The following is a 21273-nucleotide window of genomic DNA, read 5'->3' as shown; positions in this document are numbered from 1 at the left end:
ACCACCTGTCTTCTGAGTTGCTACTGACTGTCCAAGTTATTCATCTGCCACTGCAGATACACATGTAATAGTACTAGTAGCGGATCTTGCCACGGGCAAGCAGGACTTTTGCCCAGGGCGCCGCCTTCTGGAGGGCGCCGCCGCCATCTGGAGGGCGCCGGCGCCATCCGGAGGGCGCCACACCATGGCAAGATCCGCTGCTGCTGTGGTGCCCCCCGCTGCCGCGGCCCGCTGTCCGTTGTGAAGGGAAACTAGACGCTACGCGTCTAGTTTCCCTTCGTGGGCTGCCCGCTGTGAAGGGGAACTAGACGCTACACGTCTAATTTCCCTTCCTGGAGAGGACCTTCACTGTAATGATGTGCAGTGCACGATGACGTCATCGCGCACCGCACAGCAAAGGTCCTCTCCACGAAGGGAACTAGACGCTTAGTTTACCTTCGTGGAGAGGACCTTTGCTGTGCGCTGCGTGATGACGTCATCGCGCACCGCACATCCTACAACAGTACAGGGGGCATAACTGACGTCATCGCGCACCGCACAGCAAAGGTCCTCTCCACGAAGGGAACTAGACACTTAGCGTCTAGTTTACCTTCGTGGAGAGGACCTTTGCTGTGCGCTGCGCGATGACGTCATCGCGCACCGCACATCCTACAACAGTACAGGGGGCGTAACTGACCACGCCCCCGGTATGAAGCCGCGCCCCCTAATGCCGCCCAGGGCGCCAGAAGCCCCGGTACCGGCCCTGAATAGTACGTTCACAGACTGATCCACCCAGTACTTATTTAAGCACTCCATTGTACTCGGCTTTAAGTATTTCTACCACAGCCAGGTAGCATATTGTATTTACCTGGATTTATGGGGACATTTACTAAGCAGTGATAAGAGCGGAGAAGTGAGCCAGTGGAGAAGTTGCCCCATCAACCAATCAGCAGTTCTGTATAATTTTATAGTATGCAAATTATAGATGTTACTTCAGTGCTGATTGGTTGCCATGGGCAACTTCTCCACTGGCTCACTTCTCCACTCATCACTGCTTAGTAAATGACCCCCTTACTCTCCTACATTCCATATTGGTTTAACCTAATGAGGAGAAGTATCATCCAACCGCCTTGTTTTAGTTATTCTAGTAACAGTCAGTTCTGCCCTGGGCCCCAGCTTTGGGTACGTTACAAACTCAGAACCTGACAACCGGCAAACTGACATATACTGACTAGCAATGATACTGTACATAGGGGGTTATTCAGGTTTGTTAGCAAACAAAAAAAAGCACACTTATGGGCAAAACAACGTGCACTGCAGGTGGGGCAGATGTAACGTGCAGAGAGAGTTAGATTTGGGTGGGTTATTTTGTTTCTGTGCAGGGTAAATACTGGCCGCTTTATTTTTACACTGCAATTTAGATTTCAGTTTGAACACACCCCGCCCAAATCTAACTCTCTCTGCACGTGTTACATCTGCCCCACCTGCAGTGCACATGGTTTTGCCCATTAGTGTGCTTTTTTGGTTTGCTAACAAACCTGAATAAGGCCCATAGTCCGGAGAACACACAATCTAAATGACAGCCATATATATGTTGACTGGCCATGATACTGCACATAGGCCCTCATTCCAATCGCTCGCTAGCTGCTTTTAGCAGCAGTGCACACGCTAGGCCGCCGCCCTCTGGGATGTATCTTAGCTTAGCAGAAGTGCGACTGAAAGGATCACAGAACTGCTCCAAAAAAAGATTGTGCAGTTCCTGAGCAGCTCCAGACCTGCTCCTAGATTGCGATCACTTCAGGCTGTTTAGTTCCTGTTTTGACGTCACAAACACGCCCTGCGTTCAGCCAGCCACTCCTGCGTTTCCCCAGGCACGCCTGCGTTTGTATCTGGCACGCCTGCTTTTTTCAGCACACTCCCTGAAAACGGTCAGTTACCTCCCAGAAACACCCACTTCCTGTCAATCACTCAGCGGTCATCAGTGCAACTGAAAAGCGTTGCTAGACCTTGTGTGAAACTGCATCGGCTTTTGTGAAAGTACGTTGCGCATGCGCACTGCGCGCCATACGCATGTGCAGAAGTGCAGAGTTTTAGCCTGACTGCTGCGCTGCGAACAACGGCAACTAGCGATCAACTCGGAATGACCCCCATAGTCCGGAGTGACACAACTCCAACTGCCCGCCATATGTACTGATACTGATACTGTATATAGTCAGGAGGCGCACTGACTCCAACTAACTGCCGTATATACTAACTGGCCATGATACTGTATACATAGCTATGAGGAGCACAGACTCTAACTAACTGCCATATTTACTGGCTGGTCATTATAGTGTATATAGTATAGAGGAACACACAATCCAACTGACCGCCATACACTGTATACTGACTGGCCAAACTGTATCTCACTACCGACTGGTAACTAGTGATGTGCACCGGCCATTTTTCGGGTTTTGTGTTTTGGTTTTGGATTCGGTTCCGTGGCCGTGTTTTGGATTCGGACGTGTTTTGGCAAAACCTCCTTGAATTTTTTTTGGATTCGGGTGTTTTTTTACAAAAACCCCTCAAAAACAGCTTAAATCATAGAATTTGGGGGTCATTTTGATCCCATAGTATTATTAACCTCAATAACCATAATTTCCACTCATTTCCAGTCTATTCTTAACACCTCACAGCTCACAATATTATTTTTAGTCCTAAAATTTGCACCGAGGTCGCTGGATGACTAAGCTAAGCGACCCAAGTGGCCGACACAAACAACTGGCCCATCTAGGAGTGGCACTGCAGTGTCAGACAGGATGGCACTTCAAAAAAATAGTCCCCAAACAGCACATGATGCAAAGAAAAAAAGAGGTGCACCAAGGTCGCTGTGTGACTAAGCTAAGCGACCCAAGTGGCCGACACAAACACCTGGCCCATCTAGGAGTGGCACTGCAGTGTCAGACAGGATGGCGCTTCAAAAAATAGTCCCCAAACAGCACATGATGCAAAGAAAAAAAGAGGTGCACCAAGGTCGCTGGATGGCTAAGCTAAGCGACACAAGTGGCCGACACAAACACCTGGCCCATCTAGGAGTGGCACTGCAGTGTCAGACAGGATGGCACTTCAAAAAATAGTCCCCAAACAGCACATGATGCAAAGAAAAAAAGAGGCGCAATGAGGTAGCAGTGTGACTAAGCTAAGCGACCCAAGTGGCCGACACAAACACCTGGCCCATCTAGGAGTGGCACTGCAGTGTCAGACAGGATGGCACTTAAAAAAAATAGTCCCCAAACAGCACATGATGCAAAGAAAAAAAGAGGTGCACCAAGGTCGCTGTGTGACTAAGCTAAGCGACCCAAGTGGCCGACACAAACACCTGGCCCATCTAGGAGTGGCACTGCAGTTTTCTAGCGAGAGGATGAGTGCTTCCATTCTCATGTGAATCTGAACCACTAGCCATGAACATAGGCCAGGGCCTCAGCCGTTCCTTGTCACTCCGTGTCGTAAATGGCATATTGGCAAGTTTACGCTTCTCATCAGACGCTTTTAATTTTGATTTTTGGGTCATTTTACTGAACTTTTGTTTTTTGGATTTTACATGCTCTCTACTATGACATTGGGCATCGGCCTTGGCAGACGACGTTGATGGCATTTCATCGTCTCGGCCATGACTAGTGGCAGCAGCTTCAGCACGAGGTAGAAGTAGATCTTGATCTTTCCCTATTTTACCCTCCACATTTTTGTTCTCCATTTTTTAATGTGTGGAATTATATGCCAGTAACATATCAATAGCAATGGCCTACTACTATATATACTGCGCACAACTTAAATGCACCACAGGTATGGATGGATAGTATACTTGACGACACAGAGGTAGGTAGAACAGTGGCCTACTGTACCGTACTGCTATATATTATATACTGATGGTCAGCAAAATTATGCACTGTCTTACTACTATATATATACTGCGCACAAAAACTTAAATGCACCACAGGTATGGATGGATAGTATACTTGACGACACAAAGGTATGTAGAGCAGTGGCCTACTGTACCGTACTGCTATATATTGTATACTGGTGGTCAGCAAAATTATGCACTGTCCTACTACTATATATATACTGTGCACAAAAACTGAAATGCACCACAGGTAGAGCAGTGATCTACTGTACCGTACTGCTATATATAATATATTGGTGGTCACTGGTCAGCAAAATTATGCACTGTCCTCCTACTATATACTACAATGCAGCACAGATATGGAGCGTTTTTCAGGTAGAGAACGTATAATACTGGTGGTCACTGGTCAGCAAAACTCTACACTGTCCTCCTACTATATAATACTGGTGGTCCCCAGTCCCCACAATAAAGCACACTGAGCACAGATATTTGCAGCACACTGAGCACAGATATGGAGCGTTTTTCAGGCAGAGAACGTAGATATTTGCAGCACACTGAGCACAGATATTTGCAGCACACTGAACGCAGAAACTGAGAGAACTACAGCCACGTCCTCTCACTATCATCTCCAATGCACGAGTGAAAAATGGCGGCGACGCGCGGCTCCTTATATAGAATACGAATCTCGCGAGAATCCGACAGCGGGATGATGACGTTCGGGCGCGCTCGGGTTAACAGAGCAAGGCAGGAGGATCCGAGTCTGCCTCGGACCCGTGTAAAATGGGTGAAGTTCGGGGGGGTTCGGATTCCGAGGAACCGAACCCGCTCATCACTACTGGTAACCCTTTTGCCAATAAACAAATCTAGAATATGCCCCATCGCCAAAAAAACATCCGGCAATAGGTGATGAATTGATGACTCGATGTCTCTGCTTACATTCACCACACACAGATCACTGCAGCTTTGTAAGGCGCTTGGATATATGTTACTGGCAACTAAAGACATTCTTATTGTACTTGTCCCCTACACTGCATACTGTATATAGAGCATGAGCCTGTAGGTACTGTAGCGCTGCCAGGTGGGGCACCCCAATGACTTGATGCTGGATATTCAAGACTGGCATTCCTGCAGTCTGATAACCATTGCCTCTGAGAGGGTAAAAGGATCACCCTTCCTCATAAATAATTATTAGCGCGCACTCTCCACTGTTCCACACACTCAGGCACCGCCGTCTGCCTTATCAGGACCAACACTTGTCACATCACAATTTACACATGTCACCCAGGAATCTTTCTTATTAGGGCAAAACTGAAATCTGTTAATTAAAGCTCTGGAAATCAATTAACCTCTGAAACACACATGACCCTTCGGAAATGAAGGTAGGCGCTGTAAAAGGGCTCTCGCGCCATCTGAAAGAAGAGGGAATTAGAGGATTTATTGTATCAAAACATATATGATTCTGTCCACCTGGAAATCAGAGGCACAATGGGGACAGCACAATAGTGTGCAAAATGTCAGACATACGCCGGGACAAATGCGGGAAGCCAAGTGTCGCAAGGCAACTATATATATATATATATATATATATATATATATATATATATATATATATATATAAGAGGAGACCAGCACACCACCAAATGAAAAAATATGAAAACATTTAATGAGTAAATAGCATTATCAGGCCTTTTGAAAAAAGATTCTTAGTACTCATCATAAGTCACTGAGCAGTATTCATAGTACAGAACAGCCATCCCTATGAATACTGCTCAGTGACTTATGATGAGTACTAAGAATCTTTTTTCAAAAGGCCTGATAATGCTATTTACTCAATAAATGTTTTCATATTTTTTCATTTGGTGGTGTGCTGGTCTCCTCTTGTCTAATCCCCTTGGGTAAAACATTGGGAACAATTGTATTATTAAGAATCGACACGGCACCCTTCTATTTCTATTTAAGTGTGTGCGCTTCATTTCTGGACTTTATATATATATATATATATAATAAGAATTTACTTACCGATAATTCTATTTCTCGTAGTCCGTAGTGGATGCTGGGGACTCCGTCAGGACCATGGGGAATAGCGGGCTCCGCAGGAGACAGGGCACATCTAAAAAGCTTTTTAGGTCACATGGTGTGTACTGGCTCCTCCCCCCATGACCCTCCTCCAAGCCTCAGTTAGGTACTGTGCCCGGACGAGCGTACACAATAAGGAAGGATCTTGAATCCCGGGTAAGACTCATACCAGCCACACCAATCACACCGTACAACTTGTGATCTGAACCCAGTTAACAGTATGATAACAAAACGAAGTAGCCTCCGAAAAGATGGCTCACAACAATAGTAATAACCCGATTTTTGTAACAATAACTATGTACAAGCATTGCAGACAATCCGCACTTGGGATGGGCGCCCAGCATCCACTACGGACTACGAGAAATAGAATTATCGGTAAGTAAATTCTTATTTTCTCTAACGTCCTAGTGGATGCTGGGGACTCCGTCAGGACCATGGGGATTATACCAAAGCTCCCAAACGGGCGGGAGAGTGCGGATGACTCTGCAGCACCGAATGAGAGAACTCCAGGTCCTCCTTAGCCAGAGTATCAAAATTTGTAAAATTTTACAAACGTGTTCTCCCCTGACCACGTAGCTGCTCGGCAAAGTTGTAATGCCGAGACTCCTCGGGCAGCCGCCCAGGATGAGCCCACCTTCCTTGTGGAATGGGCATCTACATATTTCGTCTGTGGCAGGCCTGCCACAGAATGTGCAAGCTGAATTGTACTACAAATCCAGCGTGCAATAGACTGCTTAGAAGCATGAGCACCCAGCTTGTTGGGTGTATACAGTATAAACAGCAAGTCAGACTTTCTGACTCCAGCCGTCCTAACTATATATATATATATATATATATATATATATATTTTTAGGGCCCTGACCACGTCTAGTAACTTGGAGTCCTCCAAGTCCCTAGTAGCCGCAGGCACCACAAGAGGTTGTTTCAGGTGAAAACGCTGACACCCCTTTATGAAGAAACTGGAGACGAGTCCCAGTTCTGTCCTGTTCAAATGGAAAATTTTAATATGGGCTTTTGTAAGACAAAGCCGCCCATTCTGACAATCGCCTGGCCGAGGCCAGGGCTAACAACATGGTCACTTCCCATGTGAGATATTTGTCAACAGCATGGTCACTTTCCATGTGAGATATTTCAAATCCACAGATTTGAGCGGTTCAAACCAATATGATTTTAAGAAATCCCAACACTATGTTGAGATCTCACGGTGCCCCTAGGGGCACAAAAAAGCTGTATATGCAATACATCCTTTACAATCTGGACTTCAGGAACTGAAGTCAATTCTTTCTGGAAGAAAATCTACAGGGCCGAAATTTAAATGTTAATGAACCCCAGTTTGAGGTCCAAAACACTCCTGTTTTCAGGAAGTGTAGAAATCGACCTAGTTGAATTTCCGTCGTGGAGCCTTCCTGGCCTCACCCACGCAACATATTTTCACCACATGTGGTGATGACGTTGTGCGGTCACCTCCTTCCTGGCTTTGACCAGGGTAGGTATGACCTCTTATGGAATGCCTTTTCCCTTCAGGAACCGGCATTCAACCGCCATGCCGTCAAACGCAGCCGCGGTAAGTCTTGGAATAGACATGGTACTTGCTGAATCAAGTCCCTCTCAGCTCCCCAGGCCCTTAGTCCTCTGTGAGCATTTCTTGAAGTTCCGGGTACCAAGTCCCTCTTGGCCAATCCGGAGCCACTAGTATAGTTCATACTCCTCTATGTCTTATAATTCTCAATACCCTGGTTATGAGAAACAGAGGAGGGAACACATACACAGACTGGTACACCCACGGTGTTACCAGAACATCCACAGCTATCGCCTGAAGGTCTCATGACCTGGCGGAATACCTGTCCCGTTTTTTGTTCGGGCGGGACGCCATCATGTCCACCTTTGGTCTTTGCCAACGGTCCACAATCATGTTGAAAAACTTCCCTATGAAGTTTCCACTCTCCCGGGTGGAGGTCATGCCTGCTGAGGAAGTCTGCTTCCCAGTCGTCCACTCCCGGAAAGAACACTGCTGACAGTGCTATCACATGATTTTCCGCCTAGCGAAAAATCCTTGCAGTTTTCACTGCCCTCCTGCTTCTTGTGCCGCCCTTCTGTTTACGTGGGCGACTGCCGTGATGTTATCCCACTGGATCAATACCGGCTGACCTTGAAGCAGAGGTCTAGCTAAGTTTAGAGCATTATAAATTTGCTCTAAGCTTATTTATGCGGAGAGAATTCTCCAGACTTAATCACACTTCCCTGGAAATTTTTTCCCTGTGTGACTGTTCCCCAGCCTCTCAGGCTGGCCTCCGTGGTCACCGGCATCCAATCCTGAATGCCGAATCTGCGGCCCTCTAGAAGATGAGCACTCTGTAATCACCACAGGAGAGACACCCTTTTCCTTGGATATAGGGTTATCCGCTGATGCATCTGAGGATGCGATCCGGACCATTTGTCCAGCAGATCCCACTGAAGAGTTCTTGCGGGAAATCTGCCGAATGGAATTGCTTCGTAATAAGCCACCATTTTTACCAGGACTCTTGTGCAATGATGCACTGACACTTTTCCTGGTTTTAGGAGGATCCCGATTAGCTCGGATAACTCCCTGGTTTTCTCCACTGGGAGAAACACGTTTTTCTGGACTGTGTCCAGAATCTTCCCTAGGAACAGTAGACGTGTCGTCGGACAAAGCTGCGATTTTGGAATATTTAGAATCCACTCGTGCTGTCGTAGAACTACTTAAGATAGTGCTACTCCGACCTCCAACTGTTCTCTGGACCTTGCCCTTATCAGGAAAGCGTCCATGTTTCTTTTAAGAAAAATCATCATTCCGGCCATTACCTTGGTAAAGACCCGGGGCGCCGTGGACAATCCAAACGGCAGCGTCTGAACTGATAGTGACAGTTCTGTACCAGGAACCTGAAGTACCCTTGGTGAGAAGGGCAAATTTGGACCTGTAGGTAAACGTCCCTGATATCCAGTGACATCATATCGTCCCCTTCTTCCTGGTTCGCTATCACTGCTCCGAGTGACTCCATCTTGATTTGAACGCTTGTATGTAAGTGTTCAAATATTTCAGATCTCACCGAGCCGGTTGGCTTCAGTACCACAATATAGTGTGGAATACTACCCCCTTCCTTGTTGTAAGAAGGGTACTTTGATTATCACCTGCTGGGAATACAGCCTGTGAATTGTGTGAGGGGGAGACGTCTCGAATTTCCAATGTACACCTGGGATATTACATGTAGGATCCCGGAGTTCCCTTGCGAGTGTTGCTGAAACTCTTGAGATGACCCCCTACCGCACCTGAGTCCGCTTGTACGGCCCCAGCGTTATGCTGCGGACTTGGCAGAAGCCGTGAGGAGCTTCTGTTCCTGGGAATGAGCTGCTTGCTGCAGTCTTCTTCCCTTTCCTCTCCCCCTGGGCAGATATGACTGGCCTTCGCCCGCCTGCCCGTATGGGGACGAAAGGACTGAGACTGAAAAGACTGTGTCCTTTTCTGCCAATATGTGACTCGGGGTAACAAAAGGTGGATTTTTCAGCTGTTGCCATGGCCACCAGGTCCAATGGACCGCCCCTTTATACGGCAATACTTCCATATGCCGTCTGGAATCTGCCTCACCTGACCACTGTCGTGTCTTCGTCTGGCAGATATGTACATCACATTTACTCTTGATGCCAGAATGCAAATATGCCTCTGCGCATCACACATATATAGAAATGCATCCTTAAAATGCTCTATAGACAATAAAATCCTGTCCCTGTCAAGGGTATCAAAATTTTCAGTCAGGAAATCCGACCAAGCCCCCTCAGCGCTGCACATCCAGGCTGAGGCGATTGCTGGTCGTAGTATAACACCAGTATGTGTGTATATACTGTTATGATATTTTCCAGCTTCCTATCAGCTGGCTCCTTGAGGGCGGCCGTATCTGGAAACGGTAACGCCATGTTTTTTATAAGCGTGTGAGCGCCTTGTCCACCCTAAGGTGTGTTTTCCAACTCGCCCTTACTACTGGCGGGAAAAAGGGTATACCGCCCATAACTTTCTGTCGGAGGAACCCCACGTATCATCACACACTTCATTTAATTTATCTGATTCAGGCAAAACTACAAGTAGTTTATTCCCACCCTACAAAATACCCTTATTTGTGGTACTTGTGGTATCAGAAATACGTAACACCTCCTTCATTGCCCTTAACATGTAACTTGTGGCCCTAAAGGAAAAATACGTTTGTTTCTTCACCGTCGACACTGGGGTCAGTGTCCGTGTCAGTGTCTGTCGACCGACTGAGGTAAATGGGCGTTTTTACAAGCCCCTGACGGTGTCTGAGACGCCTGGACCGATACTAATTTGTCCGCCGGCTGTCTCATGTCGTCAACCGGCTTGCAGCGTGTTGACATTATCACGTAATTCCATAAGTAAGCCATCCATTCTGGTGTCGACTCCCTAGAGAGTGACATCACCATTACAGGCAATTTTCTCCGTCTCCTCACCAACATTTTCCTCATACATGTCGACACACACGTACCGACCTACAGCACACACATACAGGGAATGCTCTGATAGAGGACAGGACCCACTAGCCCTTTGGGGAGACAGAGGGAGAGTTTGCCAGCACACACAAAAAGCGCCATAATGTATATAACAACCCTAGAAGGTGTTGTTTCTATATATGGGCTCTTAATATATAATTATATCGCCAATTTATGCCCCCCTTCTCTTTAACCCTGTTTCTGTAGTGCAGGGGAGAGTGGGAGCCTTCCTCACCAGCGGAGCTGGTCAGGAAAATGGCGCTGAGTGCTGAGGAGAATAAGCTCCGCCCCTTTCACGGCGGGCTTTTCTCCCGGTTATTAGGAAAACTGGCCTGGGTTAAATACATACATATAGCCTTAATGGCTATATGTGATGTATTTATTTGCCAAATAGGTATTTATATTGCTGCCCAGGGCGCCCCCAGCAGCGCCCTGCACCCTCCGTGACCGTGTCAGTGAGCCGTGTAGCAACAATGGCGCACAGCTGCAGTGCTGTGCGCTACCTCTCTGAAGACTGTGAAGTCTTCTGCCGCCTGTTTCCGGACCTCCGTTCCGACGTCTTTCTTCAGCGTCTGTAAGGGGGATCGGCGGCGCGGCTCCGGGACGAACCCCAGGCTGACCTGTGTTCCGACTCCCTCTGGAGCTCAGTGTCCAGTAGCCTAAAACTTCAATCCTCCTGCACGCAGGTGAGTTGCAAGTCTCTCCCCTAAGTCCCTCGTTGCAGTGATCCTGTCGCCAGCAGGAATCACTGATTAGAAACCTAAAAAAAAACTTTACTAAACAGCTCCTTAAGAGAGCCATCCAGTTTGCACCCTTCTCGGACGGGCACAAAAACCTAACTGAGGCTTGGAGGAGGGTCATGGGGGGAGGAGCCAGTACACACCATGTGACCTAAAAAGCTTTTTAGATGTGCCCTGTCTCCTGCGGAGCCCGCTATTCCCCATGGTCCTGACGGAGTCCCCAGCATCCACTAGGACGTTAGAGAAATATATATATATCCTATATAATAGCCCTGTGACTCTGTGCCTGCATTTCTAACGCTGGGCGGAGTCACAGATGTGGGCTAATCAGTGACGGCTGCCAATGAGGAGAAGCTCTGCCACACACATTCTCGGCGCACATGTCCCCAGTCTTCCGACCAAGGTCCGGTGTAGAAGCATCCATCGTCCCCCCGGTCCCGCGCCGAAGATGTGAGGGCGGGAGCCGACTCTTCGTCTGACGCCGAGCGGCTCTCACTCCCGCTTCCCGCCTGAGCCCCGGCGCCTGTCTCCTGCCGCCTGTCACAGTGCCCTGCACCGCCGACACAGCCCTCCGTTCGGTCCTCACGGTACAGCGGGTCCCCGCTCCGGACATGATCACTGCCTGATGTGCCCAGTGCGGCCCGCTGGCGGGGGGAGATGTCAGGCAGAGCGGCTCACGCGGCAGCGGAGACACCGCACACTGCTGTGCTTCCCGGCTGCCTGGCGGGAAGGGGGGGGGAATGTGCGGGGGAAGATGCGCCTGGCGGGGGGGGAATGTGCGGGGGGAGATGTGCCTGGCGGGGGGGGGGATGTGCCTGGCGGGAGGGGGGGGGGAATGTGCGGGAGGAGATGTGCCTGGCTGAGGGGGGGGGGTGTGCCTGGTGTGGGGGGGGGGGGGGGAATGTGCGGGGGGAGATGTGCCAGGCAGAGGGGGGGGGGGGGGGGGGGAGATGTGCCTGGCGGGGGGGAGATGTGCCTGGTGGGGGGTAAATGTGTGGGGGGAGATGTGCCTGGCGGATGGGGGGGGGGATGTGCGGGGGACGGAGATGTGCCTGGCGGGGGGGAAATGTGCGGGGGGCAGATGTGCCTGGCGGGGGGGGGGGGGGGGGGAGATGTGCGGGGGGGAGATGTGAGGAGGCAGAGCGGCTCACGCAGGAGCAGGGACACAGCACACTGCTGTGCTCCCCGGCTGCCCGCCACACAGTTACCCTGACACTGAGCCCGGGTGGCCTGCGGCCCTGCTGCTGATCATCAGAGAGATGGGATTCTTGGGGCAGAGAGATTAGCAGTGTCACTGATAGCTGCTAATGATTACCCTCCAACTACCTTGCTGCCAGGTACAGTACCCGCAGCGCATCCACCGTCCGCCGCACCTGCCCTGACCCTCCCCCATACGCGGTGCCTCCGGAACTCCTACCCCACCCACAGCCCCCACTCCCCTGCCCCTCCCACCACAGCAGCACCTCCCAACCCCCTACCACAGCCCCCCGCATCCACCACCCCTCCACCCACATAATCTACAGACACCATCCCCCATGCGCTGACATCCCCCACAACCACCCCCAGCGCCCCCTGACCCCCCTACCCCCACCCCCGCATCCGCCCATCCACCACCTGCAGCGCCTTCCGACCCTTCTACCATCCCCCACACGACCCCCCCACATGCAGCGCCTCCAGACCCCATACACCACCCACGACCCCCACTCCCCTGCCCCTCCCTCAACCCCAGACCCTCCCAACCACAGCCCCCCCACCCGCATCCGCCCCCCCCCTCCACCCACAGCCTCTACAGACACCCTCCCCCATCTGCCGTCAACCCCCGCAGCCACCCCTCCCCCACCCACAGCGCCTCCTCACCCCATACCCCACCTGCAGCACCCAAGCGCCCACCCATCCACCACCACCCCACCTGCCACTCCACCACACGCCACCCCTCCCCCCCCACACGGCACATCCAGGCCCTCTACACTACCCACGCCCCCCACTCCCCTGCCCCTCCCTCATCCACAGAACCTCCCAATCGCAGACCCCCCTCCACCCACAGCATCTACAGACACCCTCCCCCACCCCCAGACATCCCCCGCAACCGCCCCTCCCCCCACCACCTCCTGACCACCTACCCCTCAAACACCCGCAGTGCCTCTGAACCCCCTCCTCCATGTGCCGCACTTGCCCCTCCCCCACACGCGTCGCTTCCGGACCCCCTACCCTACCCGCAGCACACTCACCCCTCCCCCACACGCGTCGCTTTGGGACCCCCTACCCCACCCGCAGCGTACTCGCCCCTTCCCCACCTTCAGCACCTCCTGACACCCTGCCCCCACTACACCCGCCCCTCCACCACCTGCAGCGCCTCCTGACCCCCTCCCCCATCTGCCGCACCCCCACACCTGCCCCACCCCCCATGCACGTCGCTTCCAAACCCCTTACCCCACCCGCGGCACACTCGCCCCTTCCCCACCTGCAGCGCCTCCGGAACCCCCTCCCCTATCCGCCAGATCCCCGTACCCTGCCCCTACCCGCGACCCCCCCACCCCACCCATACCGCTTCCGGGTCCCACTCCCCCGCACATCCCCACCCGCAGCGCCTCCCAACCCCCTCCCCCACACACCCGCTGCATTCTGTACAGTGTGCCCTGCAGGCGCTGTTCACACCATCGCAAGGGGCTACGCCCCTTCACCATCCAACGCCCTTTCATTGTGCAATATTTAACCACTCACAAAACTAGGAATGCAGGTAATACTGCATATAATACATATATTGAACGGCGTACAGCGGTTAAGGGGGCGTAGCCCCCTTACGACGGCGTGAAGAGCGCCCGTAGGGCGCGATGAAGCACCTAGTATATATATATACAGGGCCGGCTCAGGGTCTTTTTGCTCCCCGGGCGGCCATAGGGGGCGTGGCTTCATACAGGGGGCGTGGTCAGTTACGCCCCCTGTACAGTAGTAGCGCCGCTGAGCTGATGTGCGGTGCGCGATGACGTCATCGCGCACCGCACATCAAAGGTCTAGTTCCCTTCGTGGAGAGGACCTTTTGTTGTGCGGTGCGCGATGACGTCAACGCGCACCGCACATCATTACAGAAAAGGTCCTCTCCACGAAGGGAAACTAGACGCGTAGCATCTAGTTTCCCTTCACAGCGGGACAGCGGCAGCGAAGGGCACAGCAGCAGCGGATCTTGCCGTGGTGCGGCGCCCTCCGGATGGCGGCGCCCGGGCAAAAGTCCTGCTTTATTTATATATGCTACTGTATATATATAAACAGTCAAAGATGCGGCACTCACAAACTCTTGGCAGAGAATCGCAAACACCGATATTGAGGCAAATCAACGTTTCAATCCTGCAAGGATTTTCGTCAGGTACATATATATATATATATATATATATATTACATGTACATACACACAGATGAGTATATAACGCACACTAGTCTACAAATGACAGTGTCCAGTAAATCACTGAACATTTTCTTTAAACATTTCTTAGCTGGGTTAGGTGGCATTCTTGACACCTTATTCCCCCATCCCAAACACCTGAGCGTAAAGGGATCATCTCAAGAAGAGTTGGACACGGTCATAAATAAACACTCTGACACTTTAGTAACTAGTCACAGCAGAAACAGTAGTGTTTCAGCAGCCACAAGGCAACAAGCGCCTGAAGCCAGGACATGACGACTTGTTGAACCACCCCGTCAGCAGCGAATTGCCTTCTGCCCAGCCTGGCGGGGAATTGTAATGAAATAAAGGACATTTCACATGACTGGTCTTGTTACCTTACTTATTGAACCACCCTAGTATTAAAAAAGTAGATGCAGACCTGCGGCACAGAAGTCCGAATGCAGCAAGCTCCGCAAAGTGTAACTTTCTGAAGTTTCTGCCCAAAAGGCAACTCCATCTATTGATGACTGCCTATAGTAGCCAATGGGCTTCCCACTGCAACGAATCCCCGGACAGGGATCTGGCTGAAGGCTGCGCAAGAGCAACCGGAGTCCTGGGTCCTACACTTGGGAGTCAGACCTTCGCCGGGACAGCTCTGCATGCATAATAAATGCCAGTATGCACGCTATAGGTGAAAGAATACGTTATACTTGACACATCCTACTCTCTGTCACAGCAGAGCAGGATTATAACATAGAGCTTGACAGGTATACGTCCTTCTTCCATCACAGAATAAACACAATTCACTTTTTTTTTAAATGCTTTAGTCAAAGAGTAAAATATTTTGTTTTAAATTTAATACATTTTGAAAAATATTTCTGTAGATAAATTCTATCTATTTCTAGATCTTATATGTGTTTTTATTAGTTGAACTGAAGCCAAAATCTTGACTTTGAATTCCATTTGCACCGTGAAGTTGAAACACGCTTGTGCACCCAGGTCCGGTGCTAGGGTGTTCGGCACCCCCCTGCAAACTATAAATTTGCGCCTTCCCTCCCATACTTCACGACACAAAAAAGGGTGTGGTCTCACAAGAAAGGGGCGTGGCCACAAATTAGTACCACCAATTCAAATGATGCCACACAATAATGTCCCTTATTCATGTTGCCCCCTATTCATGTTATTTTTCTGGGACACAAGATGGGGGGGTGAGGCAATAGCTGGAACAAAACACAGAGGGGGGGGGGGGGGTTGTGACACAGTGATAAGACACGGGGGATGACAGAGTGACAGGACATGGGGGGGGGGGGTTGTGACACAGTGACAGGACACTGGGTTGACACAGTGACGGGACACGGGGGTGACACAGTGACGGGACACTGGGGTGACACAGTGACGGAACACGGGAGGGGGTGACACAGTGACAGGACACGGGAGGGGGGTGACACAGTGACAGGACACGGGAGGGGGGTGACACAGTGACAGGACACGGGAGGGGGGTGACAGTGACAGGACACGGGAGGGTGTGACACAGTGACAGGACACAGGAGGGGGTATGCAGCATATCTGGCTCCTGTCTGCGAACGGCGGCCACGAGAGCGCGTTTAATGTAGTGCGCTGATGAGGATTCGGGGGGGGATATTGAGAGAGGGGAAGGGGATGACACAATGGCTGGGACTGAACATGGGGCGGGTGACACACTGTCTGGGACTGAACAGGGGGGATGGAATAGTACAGAACATGGGGTGGGTTTTACATAATAACTAGGACAGAATACGGGGGGGGGGGGGTGTTTGAAACAGTGACAGAACATGAAGACCACTGATGAGAGTCACAGTGGTTATGCTAATCCTTGCGCCCCAGTGCCCACCCACAGCCCAGTGACCTGAAGTGCTGCACAGCTCAGAGCTGCGTCCACGCACTCAGGATGCTGACTTACTGGATCGGACGCTGCTGTGACTGGGGTCCAGGAAAGCGCGCTTCTTCTTAATATGCACTGCTGGGGGCTGCGCTGCTGACAAGGGAGTGGAACTGTGGGGGCAAGGCGGGTCGCAACAGCAGTATGATGGCGCGCTGCAGGGCATAAGGGGCGGAGCTTGCCAGCGTACCACGCGCTCCGGGGTGGGGGGGGGGGGGGGGTTATTGCCTCCTGGATCACTCCATTGTAGTGCCGAAGAGGGGCCGCTCTTTAAGCCACAGTTTCTACACAGCTGCCGGCGCCATTGCCTGTCATACAGTATGACAGGTGCCGCGAAAGCTGGCAGCATCAGTCGTACTCGTACAGCAGTGGGGATGCAGAGCAGGTAGAGCGCCTCTCCTGCCCGGCGCCTACCTGCACTGCGTCCCTTTGCTGAGCGGGTACCGCCGGGCCTGTGTGCACCCATACAGCTCCCGGTCACAATCACTCAGGTGCCCCTGGCATTTAGTTTTGTAGGACTGATTTTTTTTTTTTAAAAGGCTTATCATTATAATGGGACTCTGAATAATGAATACTTCCTCAAACCCCTGTTTTACTTCCATAAGGTTCTTTCTTGGAACTTGTTATAAAGAAATGTTTGGATAACCATTATATTTCAACTGGTAATACCGGGATGGGCTGTTTTGTGCTCTGTATGATCATCTAGGGAAAGGGGGCCCTAGACTGCACACCCTAACTGCCAGTAATGAAGGTGCTACCAGCTGAGACCTGTAGTACTACACACGGAGAGAGAACGGGTGCCGGTGCACTATACAATTTGCAATATGCGGCTTTTTGCATAACAATAACCAGTGGTGTTTTAGTTCATGTATTGATCAATGCATTTAAGCCTGCAGCCCCCGTCACGGGACCCCACTACACTGCAGGTCCCTAACAATCTTGGGGTTTGCAGAACTGGGTGACTGTGAATACAAGGAAATGTTGTCATACTTGCCTACCCGACCCTCTCCATGGGGTAAATTTACTAAGATGGGGAGTTCGATTTAAGATGGGATGTTGCCCATAGCAACCAATCAGATTCCAGGTATTATCTTCTAGAAGGTGCTAGAAAAATGAGAAGTAGAAGCTGATTGGTTGCTATGGACAACATCCCATCTTAAATAGAACTCCCATCTTAGTAAATTTACCCCCATGAGGGAGAAAATGCTCTGTTCCTGGACTTTCCTGGTAATGTATGATTGCCATCACCTGTGGTGAAACACCTTTCTTATCAAATAACTAGCTCACCACAGGTGATGGCAATCATACATTACCAGGAAAGTCCAGGAACAGAGCATTTTCTCCCTCATGGAGAGGGTCAGGTAGGCAAGTATGTGTTGTGTCCCTGTTCGGCCACTGGGAATGTTGGGGCATGTGGTAAAATATTAAAGGATCAGAACATAGGTCTGCAAACTCGGTCCTCATTACCCCACACAGTGCATGTTTTGCAGGTCTCCTCACAGAATCACAAGTGAAATAATTCACTCCACCGGTGGACCTTTTAAAATGTGTCTGTGAGTAATTAACATACCTGTGCACCTGCTTGGTTACCTGCAAAACATGCACTGTGTGGTGTAATGAGGACCTATGGATTAGAACAGCGGTGGCCAACCCACAGCTCTGGAGCCGCATGCGGCTCTTTCATCCGCTGCATGCAGCTCGGTCAGCTCCTGGCCACCGCTGCTCCCAGCCCGAGACACACGCACGCCTCTCCATCGGCGGTGTCTCTCTCCATTCGGTGCCGGCCTGTGAGCCAATCAGAGCTCGCGGACCGGCAGCTAAGGCTCCTGATTGGCTGCCGGACCGCGAGCTTTGATTGGCTCACGGACCGTCGCCTAATTCAAGAGAGACACCGCCGCCGGAGAGTGAGCAGCAGTAGCGCAGTGAGCAGAGAAGAGGAGGAGGGGGGAGCACTGTGGGGATGTGTATCTTGTACTGGGGGCATATCTGGCACTGGGGGCATAGCAGGGACGGTGGGGACATGTGTATCTGCACTGGGGGCATATCTGGCACTGGGGGCATATCTGGCACTGGGGGCATAGCAGGGACGGTGGGGACATGTGTATCTGCACTGGGGGCATATCTGGCACTGGGGGCATATCTGGCACTGGGGGCATAGCAGGGACGGTGGGGACATGTGTATCTGCACTGGGGGCATATCTGGCACTGGGGGGCATGTGTAGCTGGCACTGGGGGCATAGCTGGCACTGTGGGGACATATGTATCTGCACTGGGGGCATATCTGGCACTGGGGCATGTGTAGCTGGCACTGGGGGCATAGCTGACACTGTGGGGACATGTGTATCTGGCACTGGGGCATAGCTGGCACTGGGGGGCATGTGTATCTGGCACTGGGGGGCATGTGTGTCTGGCACTGGGGGCATATCTGGCACTTTGGGGACATATGTATCTGCACTGGGGGCATATCTGGCACTGGGGGGCATGTGTAGCTGGCGCTGGGGGCATAGCTGGCACTGTGGGGACATGTGTATCTGGCACTGGGGCATAGCTGGCACTGTGGGGACATATGTATCTGCACTGGGGGCATATCTGGCACTGGGGGGCATGTGTAGCTGGCGCTGGGGGCATAGCTGGCACTGTGGGGACATATGTATCTGCACTGGGGGCATATCTGGCACTGGGGGGCATGTGTAGCTGGCGCTGGGGGCATAGCTGACACTGTGGGGACATGTGTATCTGGCACTGGGGCATAGCTGGCACTGTGGGGACATATGTATCTGCACTGGGGCATAGCTGGCACTGTGGGGACATGTGTATCTGGCACTGCGGGCATAGCTGGCACTGGGGGACATGTGTAGCTGGCGCTGGGGCATAGCTGGCACTGTGGGGACATATGTATCTGCACTGGGGGCATAGCTGACACTGTGGGGATATGTGTATCTGGCACTAGGGCATAGCTGGCACTGTGGGGACATGTGTATCTGGCACTGGGGCATAGCTGTCACTGTGGGGACATGTGTATCTGGCACTGGGGCATAGCTGGCACTGTGGGGATATGTGTATCTGGCACTGGGGCATAGCTGGCACTGTGGGGACATGTGTATCTGGCACTGGGGCATAGCTGGCACTGTGGGGACATGTGTATCTGGCACTGGGGCATAGCTGGCACTGTGGGGACATGTGTATCTGGCACTGGGGGCATATCTGGCACTGGAGGCATAGCTGACACTGTGGGGACATGTGTATCTGGCACTGGGGCATAGCTGGCACTGTGGGGACATATGTATCTGCACTGGGGGCATATCTGGCACTGGGGGGCATGTGTAGCTGGCGCTGGGGGCATAGCTGGCACTGTGGGGACATGTGTATCTGGCACTGTGGGGACATATGTGTATCTGGCACTGTGGGGACATATATGTGTATCTGGCACTGTGGGGACATATGTGTATCTGGCACTGTGGGGACATATGTGTATCTGGCACTGTGGGGGCATATATGTAACTATATGGCATAACTATATATGTATATATATGGCACTGTGGAAGCACCCATTTTTTGGCGTTTTTATATGTAATGTACTGGGGCATTATGTGTATGTGGCACTGTATAACATGACGAAAAAACAAGGTTATGATATGAGGTCATACGCCTACAAACGTCATACCAAAAGATGTGCGCACAAAAATGGGGTGGGGCTTTGTGACAACTATGCCACTCCCCCATTTTTGCGTGCGCGCGCATGATAGTGGCTCTTGCCTACAGATCTTTTCTGGCTCTTTGCTTCTGACTGGTTGGCTACCCCTGGATTAGAAGATACACAATGGCCCCTGTCCATCAGCCTCCACAAGGCTGTCTACTTGTTTACTGGGTTACAGTGACTGTGGTTAAAGGATTGAGACTGAGAAATAAAAGTTTCAGCGTTTGCTCCAAGGACATACAGTATAGAGACAAGCGGCATATTCAGCGATTGTAACACAGAGACATCTCCGCTCAGAGCGGAAGATTAACATTATCTATATCCTTTTATATCGCAGGAACCGGCAATGACTTCACAGCAACCATTGTCGGCTTCCAGTGCGCAATGGACACATAAATGGAGCCATGCCCTAGAGTTAATGGGATTGTGCTGAGATGTATTTGCTCCCACATTACGTACACGGTGTGAAATGTAGATATTTGCTTGTGTGCAGAACTTGTATGCTTAGTATGATAATCAGCATCATTAGGATGAACATACAGCAGCTTATGGGGGTCGTTCCGACCCGATCGCTCGCTGCAGTTTGTAGCAGCGCAGCGATCGGGTCGGAACTGCACATGCGCCAGCGCCGCAGTTCACATTATGCCACACAGTACCCCCAGGTCACATTATGCCACACTGTGCCCCCAGTTCACATTATGCCACACTGTGCCCCCAGTTCACATTATGCCACACAGTACCCCCAGGTCACATTATGTTACACTGTGCCCCCAGTTCACATTATGCCACACAGTACCCCCAGTTCACATTATGCCACACAGTACCCCCAGGTCACATTATGCCACACTGTGCCCCCAGTTCACATTATGCCACACTGTGCCCCCAGTTCACATTATGCCACACAGTACCCCCAGGTCACATTATGTTACACTGTGCGCCCAGTTCACAGTATGCCGCACAGTACCCCCAGGTCATATTATGCCACACAGTACCCCCAGGTCACATTATGCCACACAGTACCCCCAGGTCACATTATGCCACACAGTACCCCCAGGTCATATTATGCCACACAGTATCCCCAGGTCATAT

The 21273-nt window shown here is 51.3% G+C and overlaps 1 protein-coding gene across 1 annotated transcript in view; it reads right to left on the bottom strand.

Moving 5' to 3' along the window:
• The window catches only part of OPCML (opioid binding protein/cell adhesion molecule like), a 994952-nt gene that overhangs the window by 710745 nt on the left and 262934 nt on the right, over window positions 1–21273 (bottom strand). The window lies entirely within an intron of this gene.

The sequence above is a fragment of the Pseudophryne corroboree genome, chromosome 10, assembly GCF_028390025.1.
Source record: "Pseudophryne corroboree isolate aPseCor3 chromosome 10, aPseCor3.hap2, whole genome shotgun sequence".
NCBI classification, from domain to species: domain Eukaryota; kingdom Metazoa; phylum Chordata; class Amphibia; order Anura; family Myobatrachidae; genus Pseudophryne; species Pseudophryne corroboree.
The sequence above is the reverse complement of the archived record's forward strand: the minus strand, read 5'-3'. Positions and strand labels throughout refer to the sequence as shown.